Raw genomic sequence first — 19,864 nt, 5'->3', positions numbered from 1 at the left:
TTGGCTGTCACTGTATTTATCTGTACCCTTGGCACAGATTAATATATTATCAGTCAATGGGCATCACAAACATAACAATTAATAAATACAATGAAAAAAACTGAAAAAAGACATTTGCATACATTCAATATTTATCTTATCTTTTAGAAGTCTTCACCCTCCGACTCCTGGCGTATCTGGAAGCTCTTGACCCACGACGTCGTCACCAGCAATCCAACTCCATCGACCTTGAAGTTCAGGAACAGGTAACAAAAATATTGTCTCTTTAATCTTCTTTTACCTTCTTCTATCTTCATCTGTCATTATTTTCTTCTTTTATTCTATCTTCTATCTTCATCTGTCAATCCAAAGTGCTCCATGGTAAATCCAAACGGATGTCGCTACGTCGACTTCTTCCGCTAAAATGAGACGTACTGGCCATATAGGGCCTGTGATGTCATAATTTAGGGTCAGATGGTACAACTCCAATCCGATTGGACTCTGTATAATGTACCCGCCTCTTTTTTATTTTTTTTTTAAGGATGTGTCGTCATTTCCTAGGGAGGTACGTTACATCCATAAAACCACATGGCTATATCACATGGTATTACAGCCAATGGGACTGCAAACAATCCCATTGTTGCTGTACCATGTGATTGACCACATTAGTTCAAAAGGATGTGACATCATCCCTTAATGTGACGTCACATCCTTTTGAAGACCAATGGGATTGTCTTCAATCCCATTGGCTGTAATACCATGTAATATAGCCATGTGTTTTTAAGGATGTAACGTACCTCCCTTGGAGTTGACGTCACATCCTTAAAACAAAAAATAGGTGGGCACATGATACAGCGTCCAATCAGATTGGAGCTGTGCCATCTGGCCTGAAAATGTGACGTCACAGGCCATATAAGGCCTGTACGTCTCATTTAACAGGAAGAAGAAGAAGAGAGAACATCCTGTTCTGGATTTACATTGGGTTTTGGATTGACAGATGAAGATAGAAGATTAAAGAAAAGAAAGAAATAATGCCAGATGAAGAAAGAAGACGGTGATAGAAGATAAAAGAAAGAAGAATTTTGTTGCCTATTCCAGATCTTCAAGGTGGAAGGCGTTGGATTGACTTTGACATCACGATACGACAGCTTACTGATGCTTCTAAAGGTAAGAAAAATATTAAATGTATGTAATTTTATTTTTACAAGTTTTTTTATTGTATTTTTTTATTTTTATGTTTTTCATTGCCCATGACTGATGATGTATTAATCTGTGCCCCTTTAGGGTACAGATAACTACAGTGATTGTCAATGCATTTTTTGGCAAATGCTTGTTTTCTATTGACTGTTATTTTTATATTTCTGTTATGGTTTGGATGAAATTGTTTAGATTTTCGGTTAATATTAGGGAAATATAAAGAAAAATGAAAAGCAAAAATGAATGTGTAACTTGAAAGCAATTCAAACTCAAGAAATAATTTAAACAATGTGGATTAACTGTTCTTAATTTGAATATTCATTCTTTCTCTTTACCCAAAAGTATGAACCCTTTACCAATGCCTCCATAGGATCTTGTAACCTGTTAGATACCCATTAGTCTCAAACATGACACTGTGCATGTATGTGCATGTGCCTTACAATGTTATATAAGCACTGTTGGATCTGTGCCCTTTTTAATGGTGCTTTTATGCTCGATAAATCTTACGTTTGACTAATGTGAAGTCTTTCCAACTTAAAGTAAACCAAACGGACACTTTATAGTATATACAAAAAAAGTGGATGTACTGATGATCCTTTGTTTTATTGAATTTTTTTGGCAATTATGAAGATGTAAAAAAAGAAGATATTATAAGCTAACCCATTACAAAAAATACTTGCTTTTTTAAAAATAACACAAGAACAACAAACATCTACAATAACTAAATGTTGACAAAAATAGTCTCGCCGCGTAATGTTATTATAGAGGTTTGTGGAAAGTCAGAAGCTACCATATTACATTTTCACAAAAAATTGGTATTTCTTGTGAAATATCTCTAAAATTGTGGAAAACAATCTGATGTTAAAAGTTTGAGGGAGACAAAAATAATGAGAATTACATATAAAATTGTAAGGGATTTTTCATTAGATGCCAGAAAAAAAAAATCCCGAGAGCTAGATCTAAAAATGATGATTTTTTTTTTACAGAAAAAAAACTCAGCACCCTTGTAAGGGACATATGCAGAGGTACAAAAAGGGAGACACATTTGGGGGGGAATTAAACCAAGGCGTTATTCAACCAATCACTTTAAACAATGCAGAAACCATGACAATAAACAAATAAACAGACTATACCTTTGTAAGGGCTAGCTCACTTGCCAAGTCTTTATCTGCAGGGCTGGGAGGATAAGTCCCTTACCAACCTATCATCCCAAAGTCTAAGGAGGTACCTGTAAGCAAGGGCTCTTTGTGTTAGTCTCTGGCGAGTTCAAGGGTCCACTGTGCTTCTCTAAGGCCTTGATTATACTAAGTGCTGCAAGGTGGCAGTGCTATTCTGTGATGTCACCCAGCGCTGCAGGAAGCAGCATCTTGATTATACCAGGGAGGGAGAGCAGAGGAGGCTTGGAGGAGTGGCGGAGGCGTGGCCGTGTGCGGTTCACCCTAATTGGCTGAACCACACACGTGACATGGTCGTCGCAAGAAAAATACAGATTTCTCAATCTCTTCCCCAGCCGTCCACTTTGCAGTACGGCGCACCACGACCATCGTTTGCGGTATGAGTACTTTCATTGGATGTAAGTTACTTTTTTGGGCGTTGCGCGATGCCACTACACGTGACGCTAGTGAAACAAGTGTTATCCAATAGCGCTTAAATCTAAATAGTGATCCTATAAGTTAGAATACCTTAAATATTAATGTGAATACTGTGTAAAAGGTGATTATTTTAATCAATAAACCTTATAGTGCTTTGTGATATTTCAAGCAAGTAAAAGTGATACAGTGCATATACAGTAAATGAAATATATACAAACAACTTGGTCAGATGCTGCTCAACCTTTGATAGGGATTACTTTCTTAATCCACATAGTTTACAGATGTCCAGGGAAATCAGGGAGTGCAAAAACATGAAAATAGAGAACATATACAAATTGTGCAATATGTCTGGAACTGGGATTTTGAAATCTAACTTCATTCGTCCAATAGATTTTATACTCACAGATTGCTCTGTGTTTAGGTGTATGTAAAAGTTTCTTTGTGCTGCAGTTTTCTCCCATATAGAAGCAGCAGCAACAGACAGCTTATGGCGGTATCTTCACAGCTTACCAGAAATTAATAGAAAGAGAAACAGACAGTGTAGACTGCAACATATGTTTTATCTGCAGTTAAAATGATACAAAATTCACTCACATGGTTTCAGAATCAAATGCGCGATTTGATCTTAAGATCTACGCGAACAGCGGAGGTCACAGAGCGGTCTCTCTGCTCGATACACTGGGGCAGTCTCATCTTTCGTCTCCCGCACTTCTGGGTTCGTTCCCCGAACAGGAACTCTTGCAATAGCTCGGGACGAACGGGTTGTGCTGTGTAGAGCCCAGCACAAGTTTCAGCTGGACACTCAATGTGCTTTAACACTCAACGCGTTTCTCCTCCTTGGAGGTTTCATCAGGAGTGTTTAATTGATAAAGACCGGTACTTTAAATACCTCTCCTGCCTTAGCTATTGGTTGAGGGTAAACCAATCCAAAACATCTAATTTACATAAGGAAATATATCGTAATAGTTACATAAAACACCATGATGAGCGCCACATAACATTAAATCTCCAAGCATACATGTATGGACTCAAAAAATACAAATATTAACACAAAACATTATACAATCTTTAAAAAGTACACGTGACGCTGCACGGGTTTTTGGTATAATGACAGCCTAATAGAGGTCTGGGTCCTGGTGTCTTGATGTCAGCACACAGAAGGTCTCCCTGTCAGTTCCCAGCAGGAGGGTTTTACACTTGTTTGATTAACCAGGTGGAGACTGGTTAATTGTCAAGCTAAAATTAATCAGCTCCCTGCTGGATTACTCAGACCCCTACAGGATTATACTGAAGCCTCCTTAAAACAGGATTAAATCCTTATATAGACTTGCGAGGTTTGTTTTATGCAGTTTTCTTTGTTTATCCACAATAAATCTGTACTTTCTTAATGAAAATCTGCAAATAGCGGCAGAGAAATAAAATGAAGTGGTAATTCTGCAGATATGAAAACAGCTGGTTTTGCCCAACTCTATTTAGCATTGAAGTTTATTCATTTGTGGTTTTTTTTTGGTTTTTTTTAAATATTAGATTATTGAATTTTCCCTGCTGGTGGTTGTATTTTGACCTAATAGTATTTGCTGTCTGTGCAGCAATTTAGATGTCACTGCAAGCAAGCACAGCACCTACTGTCCAGATCATATTTTTGTTTTTTGTTTTATTTTGGAATGACCATAAGTGTGTATTAAACAGTTAGGTAAATCTTCAGATGACTGAGACATCATCAATACTCCTATGAACCAAAACATGACATTATCCCAGCAAAAGGTCTGACTATCTTGGATTTAAAGATTGTGTTTAAGGATATTTTTTATTAGAGTTTTATTACCTCCTGTTTTGTCATTTATTATTTGGCCTTTTGTGTGGTTCTTAGCAAACTATAGTGATCATAATGAACCGGCTCTAACATGCAGCAGTTCAAATGGTAAATCCAGGCGAGCATTTGGTTTGATAATTAGCCACCGGTATTGATAGGCACTGCATTTAGGTTTTAGGCTGACTCGTATATCGCAAGCTAATCCCTACAGTGCATCAATCATAAAGTTCAACATGTACTCAAAGATGGACCCATATGCTAAGTATAGAAAGGGTCCAAAAGTTTAAAAGAAATGTCCCGACGTACGTTTCACTCCGGAGAGGGAACGTCAACTAGGGCAGCGGGGCGCAAACTGGGGGGCGTTACAGCTGATTATTTTCAATAACTGTACACCTTATGTTATTTTGCACCCATGAAAGGAATTCATGATTAATGAATGTCCCTATAATAATATTTTATTTATATAAATATATATATATATATATATATATATATATATGTATATATATATATATATATATATATATATAAATAAAATATTATTATAGGGACATTATATATATTATATATATATATTATTATATATATATATAACCAGTGTTCGACAAACCTATACATTTGCTCGCCCCGAGCGAGTGGATTTAACCCCCGGGCGAGTCAATATTGGCCCAAGCAGCACACGTTTGGTACTAGGTGGCGAGTAGATTTTTTTGTGTGGCGAGTAGATTTTTTGGTGATTTGTCAACCACTGTATATAACCATGTACATTGTATTCCTAGGACTATATTCACATTCCCAAGAGCCAAACATTTCCTTATCTTTCTCCTGGAATAGACAGCTTCCTGAAGAATGGCTCAGGGTATGCGCATCATGGCAGGAGCCAGGAAAGCTTGCAACCCCATTCAGATTTTTTTCATTGGCATCACACACCTCTTGGACATTGAGAGAATGAAAATTCTTGCGGTTTCAACTTGTACTTCTCTTTCTGTGGGTGACACCAGAGCTGTGCGTGTGTAATCTATTGCTTTCATCATGTTTGGGAAAAAAGCAATCCCATAAACATTACATTCTAGCTCCTGCCACACTGCCCTCTCACTGGGGAACTTCATACTGTATATTCTCCAGTGTGCCTTGTCAGAGCATGCAGAAATTGCTGAAAGCAGTGTGAGAATGTGGATTGCACTATGCAACTGACTGCCCCCACTGTGCACCGAAAAAGACCTTGAGGCTAAATAGTGTAATGAGCACAGCATTTTCACAAGTCCAGGAACAGCATTACTGCTGCTTGTGAGTGGGTCTAACTCTGCTCACTCTTAGTTGTTCATAAATATCCATAATAGGTGCTGTGCTCCACCGATTGCGGCCTATAGCCCCGGCTCCATCAGACCAAGGAGAGCCAGCCTTTCTCTAAATATTATGTCCCTAATAACTCTCCTCCTCTTCTGTAGAAGTGCTTTCCTATCTCTCCTCCACTCACTTTCTCCTCCGACCACCTGTCTATCAGTCTTTGCTCCTCTTCCTTTGATCTGGCAATAGCTCTTTCCTCAACTCTCCTCTTTGTAATACAATGACAGCCTTCATCTTGCCTTCTGACAAATGGTTCCTACAGGACTTCCTTTTATACCACACTAATTGCTAATATTCTGATAATTAGATCACATAATTGATAAATTGTCCAATAATCACTGCATCTAATGCTTTACTAGAGATACTGTAGGTGCATTTTTCGCCGAGATTCGAATCCGCAACGAATTTGCAAGTCCCTTTGAGCTGCGGATTTTTGCAAATCAGTCTCGAAAAGGTACATTCGCTTTTTTTTTTCTATCACTGAAAATTCGTAAACAAATTCTGAATTTTAAACATCCACATTTGCAAATGTATTACACTGTATAAAAATCCCTCCTTCAAGGAGCCCACCAACATACTAATTTAGCCAACAGCCCAATCCCACACATCTTCTCCCTTCCCTCACAATCACAAATTGAACAACCACAGTAAAAGAGGAGTTTGGAGATTAGCGCATGCGAGCGCAGATTCGGATTTTGTTTAAAATCCGCAATCAAATGCGATAGCGGGTTCAAGAGCATCCGAAATAATGTGTTACTGACTAATCCACCTGAAATTATCTGCACACAGAGCAGGTTTTGATAAAAAAAAAATATATACTTAATAGTATAAATTATTAAAATAGTGTAGTGTCATCTTGTTAGTGTCGTCTTGTTTTCAGTTCTATTAGAAGAATGTCACTATTATTGGGGATTAATGCATGAGGTTTTTGTGTGGGGAAAATAGGTTGTGCATAATTAATTTAGGAGATAATTTTTGGGCCTATTGTTTAAGCTATATGGGGTTACTGGCTTGTGTATAACAGCAGTTTTTAAGCCATTGTGATACAATGTATTTGTTTTAAATATGTGTAATGGGTATTCCCCCACCTAATCGCATATAGTGTGTGTGCGGGGAACCTAATGTTACCAGGTGTGGTGCTTTATACCTGTCAGGCTCACAGGAGGCCAGAGCCTCCGCTAGTGAGAGCCTGGGGTGAATCCTCTGGAACGTTTCTTGTCAGCGCCTCCACCTATGTGAGATTCTAGGAGTGTAGAGTGGCCCTCACATAGGAACATCCATAAAGTAACCAGCCCACACCAAAGGTTATGGTTAAAAGGGTTTACTATATGGCAAATAACACAACACAACATACTTCAACAATATGACATTGACAGTGTCCCTCTATAACACTAATAGGCACAACTACCTGGTCACCATGCCGGGCTTTGTCCCCGACACGTTATATCAATAGTCCCAAATGTCCCATAATACCCCAAGTGACTAACTGTTGGTAAAGTTGGTGCACTTATAGATACCTGCCCGGGCAGACGTCCATGCCCGGGTGTAAAGCTCTTCAAAAAGGGTTTGACGCAGGAACAGGAATCCGCCTCCGCGTGAGGTGTCTCCCTCGTGGAGCGTCGCACCCACAGAATGTCTCATGTAGTAGAGCCTGTCTGAGCCCAGACGCAGGCCGCGATCACTGAGTGCAACTGGCACCGGTGATATCACATAGAACTGGGTACTATAGAAAGCAAACCCCCCCCTTGCACTGAAAGGGGCCTTTCCTGAAACTGCCAACTAATTGCTGTTCTTTTCTTGGGGTTGAGGAGGAGCGCAGGATAAGCTCGTGATATGTAAAAAAATATAAAAATATATATAGTGCAGATGGTAATTCACTGCTACAGAAAATATCAAAAACGTAAGAAATGAACTCACAAAAATCGTATTAAATCACCGCATGTCAGAGAACCTTCTCTCTCTGACTGGTGCCCTTTGTGTAACTGGAGTCTGTATACCTCTCAGTGAAGTGGATGATATGAAAATAAAGAAAACCACAAATAGTGCATATAGTATGAACTATACATATGTATTATACACAGGTATTCAGGAAACTCACATTTTCCATAATAAAGATGGGTGGTGGAGAGAACCGCCGATAGAAGGTGGGTTGAGAAGTAAGCTGCTGCTCGGTGCTTCACTTTCCCCTCACAGTGTAGTGCCGTATCAGTGCCGTCGCGTCACTTCCGGTTTCGCGTCACGGGTGAGGGCGGGAGGCCAGAATGGGAGCAATCTCAGCAGTAGTTTGCCAGTCCTTCCAGGCGCAGGATCTCTCAGAACTCTCAGAACAGGAGTACCTGACGAAGCTGTTGCGAAACGCGTAGAGTTAGAGTTCTGAGAGATCCTGTGCCTGGAAGGACTGGCAAACTACTGCTGAGATTGCTCCCATTCTGGCCTCCCGCCCTCACCCGTGAGTTTCCTGAATACCTGTGTATAATACATATGTATAGTTCATACTATATGCACTATTTGTGGTTTTCTTTATTTTCATATCATCCACTTCACTGAGAGATATACAGACTCCAGTTACACAAAGGGCTCCAGTCAGAGAGAGAAGGATCTCTGACATGCGGTGATTTAATACGATTTTTGTGAGTTCATTTCTTACGTTTTTGATATTTTCTGTAGCAGTGAATTACCATCTGCACTATATATATTTTTATATTTTTTTTACATATCACGAGCTTATCCTGCGCTCCTCCTCAACCCCAAGAAAAGAATACTCTACATCCTGGGATTTGGAACGGTCCCACCAGAGGAAGTTGAGCTGCTGTTGTACACTATATTTCATTTTATTTAGCACTATATGGTGTAAGGTTTATTGTGTGTACTTAAGGTGTGTCACTTATCACACTAATTAATATACTGTTTAGGAAGCGCCCAGTCCATCCACTTCCCCCACTCCCCCACCCACTGTAACTAATTGCTGTGGCTGCACTGCAAGCCACACTGTCTCTTCTTGTCATAGCACACAGCACTGCAGCTGTGTCACTGACAAGACTCAGACTCAGATAAGGGCAGAGTCCCTACCTAAGGGGCCTTCCCTATGAACTTACCCACTAACCTAGTGGGGAGTGGGGCCTACCTTGGCCTGGGGTGTCTGTGGCCTAGTACAGCAGAGTACTGCTCTCTGTACACTAGCTTCCCCAATCGCTTCCTGGATTCAACTGACAAACCCTGTCTGCACACAACAATGTATCTTCTTTGCTGCAGGAGAAGCTGCCAGCTCTATTGGCTGTCTGGCTGCCTGTGACCAGGGTGAAAGTGCAGTCCCCAGAGGCTGCTGGGAATTGTAGTTCTTGGTACAGCTCTTTCCTATGGGGACCGCGTGCGCGATCTTTACTGCGCATGTCTGAAGCTGCAATGACCGCCGCCACTCTCAACTGAGCATGCGCAACTTCCAATAGCTCCTGCACACATGCAATGTCTGCACCTAGGCCTGCCAACCTCAGCGCATTGCACGAACCTCGTGCCAACCACAACATGGCCGCCGTGGCTATCTGCGCATGCGCAACCCTTCATTGCGAGCATCAGGACCCCGACGGCGCCGGCCCAGATGGCGGCGCCAACCGGGAGAAGTCGCCATCCCCTTCCCCCACTGCCACAGGGTAAGGCAGGGGGCAAAGGAAGATCAGGGGAACCGGGGGTGACCCCCTTATACTCTCCCCCTGGTTGAAACACCATCGTCCCCGCTTGGAGAACAGCATCACATTACAGAAAGTTACACAATAAAAATGCATTGCATAAACTGTACAACTTAACAGGTTGACTTTAGCATCACTGATACATGGCATATCACACACAGTAATACCCGAGGCCAGCTGAGTGTTAGCTGTTTGCTGAGACCAATTGTGGGGTGCCCCTAACTGATAATGTGGGGGTACCTCACTTTGACTTTTGTGAGCCTCCGCCTGGGTAGTCTCCGTTACTGACACTGGAGTCTCTGTAGACTCTTTGAGATTGTGGTCATGTGCAACAGTCACTGGTTCCATACTACTTCCTCCCCCTGGTGGAAGGAATAGCACAGTGTCTCTTGGCCAGACCTTTACCCGGCCATCCGCGGCATGGATGCGGTAGTCTAGGAGATCTTGAACTTTTCCTCGGTCCACCACATGGCGAATGAAATGCTCCATGTCGCGCTTAGACGAGGCAAATTTCACTGGATCACCCACAACACAGTCCTTGTCCCTAAGCACTTGGGAGGCTTCCACTGGAGAGCGAGCGCTTAGCAAGGTCTCTATACTTAAAGTCTCTGTCACATTCTGCTGGGGGTAAAGGGTTGATACCTTACCACTGCTGTGATTCACAGTGGCCAACAGGTCCTTGGGGACACTGACGGTTACCACCTCGGCTGTCTTAGAACCTGTCCCCGGCACATCTGGGGCAGTCCACTCACTTTCTGGAAACTCGGAAGTATTGGATCCCAGTCCTGGGACCATTTTGGTTGGAGCGCACAGGCTCACACTCAGTTCATGGTGTCACACGGATGTCCAGCGACGTTCTGCTGCTCAGCATGAACTTTAGTTGGGGCCTTTTCCATGGCCACCTCCATCGGAGCCTGTGGGGAATAAGGAGGTTCCTCACCACTCCGCTGGCTTCCTCTTCCTCCGGTCCCATCTCTGAATATCCCTCCGACACACTGGGAGTCGCCACGGCCGTGGGACTCTTCCACGGCTCCGGCCGCACCAACACTTGCTCCGGTGCCACTAGCGGAAGTGCACCTAACTTTTCCTGGGCATTCACCTTACCCTTGGCATGGTTAGAAGGTACTGACCCAAGCCTGGGACCGATGGTACCATTGTAGTAGGCCAGACTAGCAGTGGTAGGGCACACGAGCCCACAGCAGGGTCCGCAGCAAATGGGATAAATGTCTCTTTATCTTCAGCTTCACTTGTGTGGTCTGCCGGCTGGTGCATCACCACGGCTGGTTGTTGGTCGCTGGAATCACTAAGAGAGGATGGGGGTAGAGACACCTTACCCTGTGATTCCGTAATCTGCAGTCCTGAGTGTGGAACCGAGTCTAGAACCGGGGTGCACGGACACCCTTGAACATTTGTTATAGCATACTGACTCAGTGCGTCCGCAGCATTGCAGCTGTAAATGTTGGTCAACGTAGCTTGAAAATCTTGTGGTTCTAGAGCAGAGTCTAGAACCGGGGTTATAGCATGTGGAGCCTCCGAAACTTCCGTGGTTGAGGTAGAGGGGTTAACAGCATCGATTTCCCCAGTAGAGAGGTCATTCGCATCTTTCTCTGCTGGTTCCGGCTCTGGAACCGACTTTGGAACCGGATCTGGAACCGAGGTTAGAGTGCTTGAGCCCTCCGAAACTTCTGTGAGGGGGGTAGAGTGGTTAGCTACACTGACAAGCTCAGTATTGAAGTCGACCGTTTTTCCGCTGTGGGTTCTGCAGACTGCAGCAGCACGGCCTTCAGGAGCTGTGCCCCGCAGCAGGCACATTTGAGTCCCCTGGCCAATTCACAAAATGAGCAGTCACATTTGTTACAGACACATTGTATGCATCCCTCCTCGCTCACATTTGCCACCCGATATTCTATCAGTCGCTTCAAGGAGTCAAAGTCCATACTACCAGACAAACTCAATAATTTTGGTAAGCACTGGCACAAAAGAAAGGATACGTTCCCTCCCGTTGTCGGCCAGACTCCATACAGCTGAGGGTGGGTTTCTCTGCATCCAGTACTTTCTTTAGGGGGAACAGCAGTTACTGGTTGTAGCTCACTGTGCTTGCTCCCCCTGGTGGAATTTATAGGAGGGGTGGCACACTCTTTCAAGGAGTGTTTCTGGTTCTGCACTGCGCCACACAGTTGGCGGGGGCGGGGCTTAGGTTTTCCCGCCAATCCCGGACAGCTATCTGCAAGGTAATTCGGCGCCGCCTTGAGCGCAGCAGCACGCGCACGCTTCCAACTTGGGGAAAGTTGCCATGGCGCTAGGTCAGCGTAGACTGAAGGGTAACCCTCAGGGGGGCCCCCTGGCATAAACAGTGAGGACGGTGCCTCTGACAGGCATATATCCCACGTGGGTGCCACCACAAAAAGTATCGATCTCCACATGGACGTGGGGTCTTGATCTTCATCTAAAATACAGGCGTACGGCTATGGATTTTACCATATGATCACAGACCACCACGTCTGATATATTTGCGGGAAGGCCTCCTACGGCCACCACGCCGCGGGGGTTAAAATCTTGCCTCAAGGCGAGGACCTCGTGTCTGGACTTTACAAACATTTTTGGAGAAAAAAAATCTATAGGCACCCCAGGTCTGGATCTCAGCAGCGCCTCCAAATGTAACGGGTATTCCCCCACCCAATCGCATATAGTGTGTGTGTGGGGAACCAAATGTTACCAGGTGTGGTGCGCTATACCTGTCAGGCTCATAGGAGGCCTGAGCCTCTGCTAGTGAGAGCCTGGGGTGAATCCTCTGGAACGTTTCTTGTCAGCGCCTCCACCTATGTGAGATTCTAGGAGTGTAGAGTGGCCCTCACATAGGAACATCCATAAAGTGACCAGCCCACACCAAAGGTTGTGGCTAAAAGGGTTTACTATATGGCAAATAACACAACACAACATGCTTCAACAATATGACATTGACAGTGTCCCTCTATAACACTAATAAGCACAACTACCCTGTCACCACGCAGGGCTTTGTACCCCACACCTTATATCAATAGTCCCAAATGTCCCACAATACCCCAAGTGAGTGACTGTTGGTAAAGTTGGTGCACTTATAGATACCTGCCCGGGCACACGTCCGTGCGTAAAGCTCTTAAAAAAGGGTCTGACGCAGGAACAGGAATCCGCCTCCAGATGGCGGCGCCAACCGGGAGAAGTCGCCGTCCCCTTCCCCCACTGCCACAAGGGTAAGGCAGGGGGCAAAGGAAGATCAAGGGAACCTGGGGTGACCCCATTACATATGGTATGTCAGTGGGATTTAAGATTAATACAGATAAAGCATGATTTATGTTCCGCAGCCCCATGAAAGTGTGCACCTAATCTGCAGCCTTGCCATGCACCTCGCTGCACTCAGTCGCACAGACCTTGTTTGTGGTCAGACAGAATTATTTGTGTTGTTGCAATCCAGTGCCTGTCCTGCAAGTGGCACATTGAATATCTTTGCCTATGATACTCTGACTGGTACAGTGTTTGAAGCAGGTGTCTGAATAGAAGATAAAATGTACACGTCATCTCTACTGTGACAGTTTCACACTTTATTAATGCACCACTATGCATTAACCAAATCTGTCTCTTAACTTTTGTACTGTGCATGGCATGAGATATGGTGTTTACTCCATGCCCCACAAGACCGGTGTAACAGGGGAGTTATCCCTTTTCAGGTAATGTGCCTCTAATCCAGCAGTGTGGTGGTTAACTGCTGGTAGTCAATTAACAAACACCACCTGCCTGATTAGATTGCTTAGAAAAGCCTGTCTTTTGAGACAGGAAGGGAGACTCCTTAGCTCACCCCTGAGCTGAACTTGGAGACAGAGCAGAGATTGTTCCTAAATCTCACACAACTTGTGAGACTGACATGGGGACAGTTGTCTTGAGCATCTCAGAAGAAACGGCAGTGCTGCTTTCAAGACACAGGGGAAACTTCTAAACCTGAACGCTGACACACCCTGAGGAAAAGGGAACAACCAGGGACAGAGACGATTTCCCCTCCAAACCACAACAAACAGATAAGACTTTAATTTACAAGACTTTTTATATCTGTTCATTTCATGCTATATGTTTGGGGCTGGGAGACATGCTTATCTAAAGGGAGTGGTGGATTGCATAGTATTTCACTAGAAATACTCCCAAGTGAAGAGAAGCTTTGTTTACCCCTTGTTTGGATGGTTTCCTGATATTAAGGAAACAGGCGCAATAAAAGCCTTATTTAATTTCACTATAACCAGTCTCCCTTGCATACCTCTGTGAGCGTCCGCCTACACCGGTTTGCAGATATACCTATATAATACATTGCACAATTCAAGTTGGGACAGATAAGAGTGTAACTCTATCTGAGATCTATGAGTATATCATTGAGAAGTACCCATTCTACAAAAAACACCAACCCAAAAAGGCTGGAAGAATACGTCTACATATGACACCTTACAAACTTAGCCCCGCCCAGCAACAAATGCTGCCCCTTTGAGATCAGCGGTCCTGTACATAAAAGAAACACAAAGAGGAGGTGCTTTTAGGCGCTGAAATTCCTTGGAAATGGGGATGTGACAAGTAATAAAATAAAATAATAATAAAATAATACTAGCAGGGCAGCCAGGAAAACACTGGTATGAACAACACCAGAAACACAACAAGGAACAGATACAAACCAGCGCCCGTATAGATAATGTCCAATAAGTCCCAAATAGAGTCCAAATAAGGGGGTAGAGGATTCCAAATGGTCCAATCAGGAAAAGATCTCCATTCAGGGGGTCCGTGGCATATGGACAAAGACAAAAAAGAAAATCATAGTGTAACCTGTATCAGTTAAAAACAAACAAGCAACAAAAAACAAGCCACAAAAAACATACACTTAACACTAAAGCTGAAGATAAATAACTATTTATTAAAACAGAGGAGCCTGCTGCAGCGGATCATCAAGGGGTTAAAACCCAAAACCCTACTTACAGCAGGACCGGAACAAATGAGCGTGGGATCGCCAAGCAGGGTCAGGTGTCAGGAGCAAAGAGGGTCCTCTGTGAGCTCTCAGATGCGTGGTGTCACTGGTGTATGTCGTGTACTGAGTCCGACCTCAGGAAGTTCCAAGATGTATGCAGAGGGGGGGGGGGGGGTAAGCCACACATAGCTACACTCATCGATCACAGCTTCTCTTGCGATGACGTCATATCCTGCTGGGTAGATCCAAAACGCTGCACACAGCCAGCTTTCTCCAAGGCGCCGTGACTTTTGACCCTACGCGTTTCGTGACTGACGTCACTTCCTCATGGGATGGTTTAGTGGGGGTGAAGTCTTGTTATATGCACCTCACTCGACACTGATTGGACAGGCATACATTGAATCCAATAAAGTTTAAAATTCAGCTTCTGACAAAACGAACTAGAACTTGGACAGACATATAAACAAATACAAAACTTACAAACACCTAACATTATAAAAAAGAGATAGTGACAATAAAAATAAAAACAAATTATTTTGACATAATATAACAAATACTAGTATAAATAATATTAATACTTCTAATAATAATAATTTCTGAATGTCTCTCTGCTATATCATCCTGGATGGCCCTCCGACGCCTTAAACTCAACATGGCTAAAACAGAGCTCCTCATACTTCCTCCCAAACCTGGCCCTACTACCTCCTTCCACATTACTGTTGGAACTACAATCATTCACCCAGTAGCCCAAGCACGCTGCCTAGGGGTTACATTCGACTCCTCTCTCACATTCGCCCCTCACATTCAAAACATTTCTAAAACTTGTCGCTTTTTCCTCCGCAATATAACTAAGATACGCCCTTTCCTCTGTTGTTCGACTGCTAAAACTCTGACTCAGGCCCTCATTCTCTCCCGTCTTGATTACTGTAACCTCCTGCTGTCCGGCCTTCCTGCCTCTCACCTGTCTCCCCTACAATCTATCCTAAATGCTGCTGCCAGAATCACTCTACTCTTTCCTAGATCTGTCTCAGCATCTCCCCTCCTGAAATCCCTCTCCTGGCTTATGATCAAATCCCGCATCTCACACTCCATTCTTCTCCTCACTTTTAAAGCTTTACATTCTTCTGCCCCTCCTTACATCTCATCCCTAATTTCTCGGTATGCACCATCTAGACTCTTGCGTTCTTCTCAAGGTTGTCTTCTTTCTACTCCCTTTGTATCTAAAGCCCTCTCCCGCCTTAAACCTTTTTCACTGACTGCCCCACACCTCTGGAATGCCCTTCCTCTCAGTACCCGACTAGCACCCTCTCTATCCACCTTTAAGACCCACCTTAAGACACACTTGCTTAATGAAGCATATGAATAGCACTGTGGATATTCTAAACACGATACATAATGCTTGGCCCCCTGCAGACGCACTTATCAGAACTCCCTCCTACTGTCTCTGTACGTTCTCCCTACCTACCAATTAGACTGTAAGCTCCTCGGGGCAGGGACTCCTCTTCCGAAATGTTACTTTTATGTCTAAAGCACTTATTCCCATGATCTGTTATTTATATTATCTGTTATTTATTTGATTACCACATGTATTACTACTGTGAAGCGCTATGTACACTAATGGCGCTATATAAATAAAGACATACAATACAATACAATACAGTCATAAATGCAAACTGTGAATAATCAGAGATAGTTGGAATATTGAATAATCTAAATGGTCTAGATAGATAGCTGTTAAGGAAAAAAATGGGGGAAAATAAAAGGGGAGGGAAAACAAAAAGGGAAACGGAAGGGAAAAAAAGAAATATAATAAAATAATAAAATAATATAATCAATATCCGGAAAAAAAAAAAAAAATGGCACATATACAAAAGACCCTTTCTATTTAGACCCCTAGATCAAAGTCTAAATTCAAGCCGTTTGGAGAGAGGGTTCTAAGCTCATAAATCCAGAACGCTTCATGTCTGCTGATCTGGTTGAGCTTACCGCCCCCCCCCCCTCCAACTGGTAGTGGCAGTTTCAATTGCCTGACAACAAAGACCTCTGGGGTCTTGATTGTGGCAAATTAAAAAATGATTAGACACACTATGGGTTGTTAGACCCTTTTTGATATTATACACGTGTGCGTAGATTCTTCTTTGGAAGGACCTCCCAGTACGCCCTACATACTGTAGGCCACAGGGACAGGTAAGTAGATAGATTACATATGCTGAATGGCAATTAATGAAGGATTTCACTGAATACATTTTTGAGTTAACATTAGACTTAAACATTGTGCCTGTCTTACCATATATACAGGCAGTGCACCTTGTGCATGTAAAAAAGCCATTTACTGCATTAGACAGTGGACAACTAGGTGCTACTAAAGATTTCAGATTGTTAGTCTTAGTGAAAATTATATTCGGAGTGGGGGTAAGTACCTGTGCCAGAGTGTTATCTCTTAAAAGAATAGGCCAATACTTCTTTAACACGTCTTATACATGGTGCCAAATGCTGCCCCTTTGAGATCAGTGGTGCTGTACATAAAAGCTCACAGAAATTGCTTAGCCAAACTCACTGATCTTGATCAGAGGTAACTCTTGTTCTCTTGTTTTTTCAGATACTGTATCTTGTGCTTTAACAATGGATCGATCCAGATTCTATGGACGTAAAAACCTGCTTACTGCTGCTGCTGTCCTAGTCAAAATCCTGAGAAAGCAAAAGATGCCAGCTGTACCTGAAACTCCAAAAAACAAAAAGGCTAAAGTAGGGAAAGAAAACCGAACAGCACCCAAAACTACCAAGGTGAAGAATCCGCAAATGGCGTGAAGAAAGAAGAAGATGGTCAAAACCCTTTCCACTCAAGTTTTTTGGGGTAAAGGTACCTGCTTCTGCACGTGGCACCCCCCATTCCCATCGCTCCAAGCTAAGGACTCTGCTCACCTTGTCCTGGATCCAGAGCAGCCCAACTCAGTCCCAGCTCACGTCGCACCGGACCCAACATAGCCTAAGCCAGTCTCAGCTCACCTCGCACTGGACACAGGAAAGCTCAAGCTAGTCCCAGCTCACCTCGCACCAGACCAAGCAAAGCCTAACCTTGTCCTTGCTCACCTCACCCTGGATTCAGCTGAGCCCAACCTGATACCAGCTCACTTGGCAATGGAACAAGCAAAGTTCAACCATGTCCCTGCTCACCTTGCACTGGACCCAGTAAAGCTCAAGCCAGTCCCAGCTCATCTCGTCCCAGATCCAGCTCGGTAAGACGTATGTTAGCACTGTCGGTGGATTTTGAATACCGCCCCAATGCAGCCATACAGGGACAGAATGGAAGCAAAGTTGGGCCTCATTTTAGAGAGAATGGAGATGGATATTGCGGGTCTCTAATCTATTCTCGGCCCAAAGTAGCAGGAGAGAGCAAGATATCTGGAGGCACCCTCCACACCCTCTGTGTCTCCGTGCTAAACCCTGATGTTACAGAACATCCAAGGAGGAAATTATGGCTACGAACCCCTTGACGGAGGGAGAGACCTGCAGGAAAGTCGGTGCCTTCTGTCCAAGGCGCACCACAGAGGCAAAGACCAGAGATGATCCATGGGAATGCAGTAGGTGACATCCCGCTTTCTGTTAAACTAATGGAAACTCTGTCAAGATATGCAACAAACTGCGCAGGACAGCCACATCGGTTTGCCCTGCTAAGTTTCAAACACCATGTCAGTTTTCAGCAGTAGTCCCAGTGGTGCAAACAAGTAAACTTTGACGGCTCGAGAGGAAGAGGGGGATTCCCATCAAATTGAGGAGAGTCATTATAGACGAACTGAAGAAGCCGTTTAAAATGAGCAATGCACAATTCAAGACTGTCAAAGACAGCATCAATGCAATTTTGCGGCATCAGAGGACTCTGGGTTGAGTCTTTCGAGCAAAGAAGATGAATTTATGAACTAAATAAATAAAGTTTTACATAAAAAAAATGTTATCAAATAAATAGGTTTGTAAACCCTTATCGAAGACAATCTTGGCAGGTAAGCCGTGCAGGCAGAATATCTCCCTGATGCAAATGTCTGTCAGCTCAGGAGCAGAGAGAAGTTTCTTCAGAGGGATGAAATGTGCCTGTTTGGAGAAGCAGTCAACCATGACCAGGTTTACCGATGTGATATGGTGACCGAGAGAGTGTGTAAAGAGAAAATAGAACAGGTGCCAGGACAGACCCTTGAGGTATGCCCACAGATAGATCAACTGAGGTGGGGTTAGCAAACGAGAACCTGAAAGTACGATGGTAGAGGTAAGAGGAAATCCAGGATAGAGCTGTATTACGTATACCAAGTGTATGGAGAATGTGAAGGTGAAGAGGGTTGGCCACAGTATCAAAGGCTACAGAGGTCAAGTAATATGAGCAAAGTGTAATGACCTTTGTCTTTTGCAGCATAGAGGTCATTAGTTATTTTGGTGAGGCTGTTTCAGTGGGGTGAGCAGTGCGGACGAGTAGGTGGTGAGAAAATGCAGTAAGCAAGAGAGCACAATGCATTCAAGGAGTTTAGAGGTCAAAGGCAGGAGGGAGACAGGGCAATAATTACAGAGAAAGGTAGGGTCAAGCTTGTTGATTTTGAGTAAGGGTATAACTTTTGCATACTTGGAGGTGGGAAAGGTACCAGAGTAGAAGGAGGTGTTGAAAATATGTGTGAGGATATGTGTGTAGGTGTTAGAATAGAAGCAAGAAGTTTTGAGGAGATGGGATGGAATTGGGTAAAGAGGGCAAGTGTTAGAGGGATAAGAGGAGATCAGCAGTGACACGTCCTCCTCTGTGATAGAGGAAAAGGATATAAGGAAGTCAAGAAGAGAGTTAGGAAGAGATGTAGAATGTGAATAGGATACAGAGGGGAAGTCTTGATTAATGGAATCCACCTTTGTCTTGAACTAATTGCCTAGTATTCTTAATAAATTTAACATGGTATTATTGTAGCTTGCTAGCCAATGCTGCTACGAATGGGTAAATATTGAATACATAAAGCTTATTAGGGCAAGGCATACCCACCTGGTGACTGACCAAAACATTAAACATGATGTTGTATTTTGTATTAAATAAATAAACTATGCTTTAGGCTATAAAAAACTACAACAAACATTCACCTGTGAGCAGGTGCATCACTTACACCTAAGGATATATTAGGCTAACACTGTTTTAATATGTGTAAGCTTTATATTTCTTCATAGGCAATATGTTATTTAATGCTCTTTTACATAATGTTAGGATAATGATGTCCTGCCTGGGAGAGATGGCAAATATTGGTGTGACTTATTTTGT

This window comes from Ascaphus truei, chromosome 2 (genome assembly GCF_040206685.1).
Source record: "Ascaphus truei isolate aAscTru1 chromosome 2, aAscTru1.hap1, whole genome shotgun sequence".
In the NCBI taxonomy this organism is placed as follows: domain Eukaryota; kingdom Metazoa; phylum Chordata; class Amphibia; order Anura; family Ascaphidae; genus Ascaphus; species Ascaphus truei.
This window is presented reverse-complemented; position numbering follows the sequence as displayed.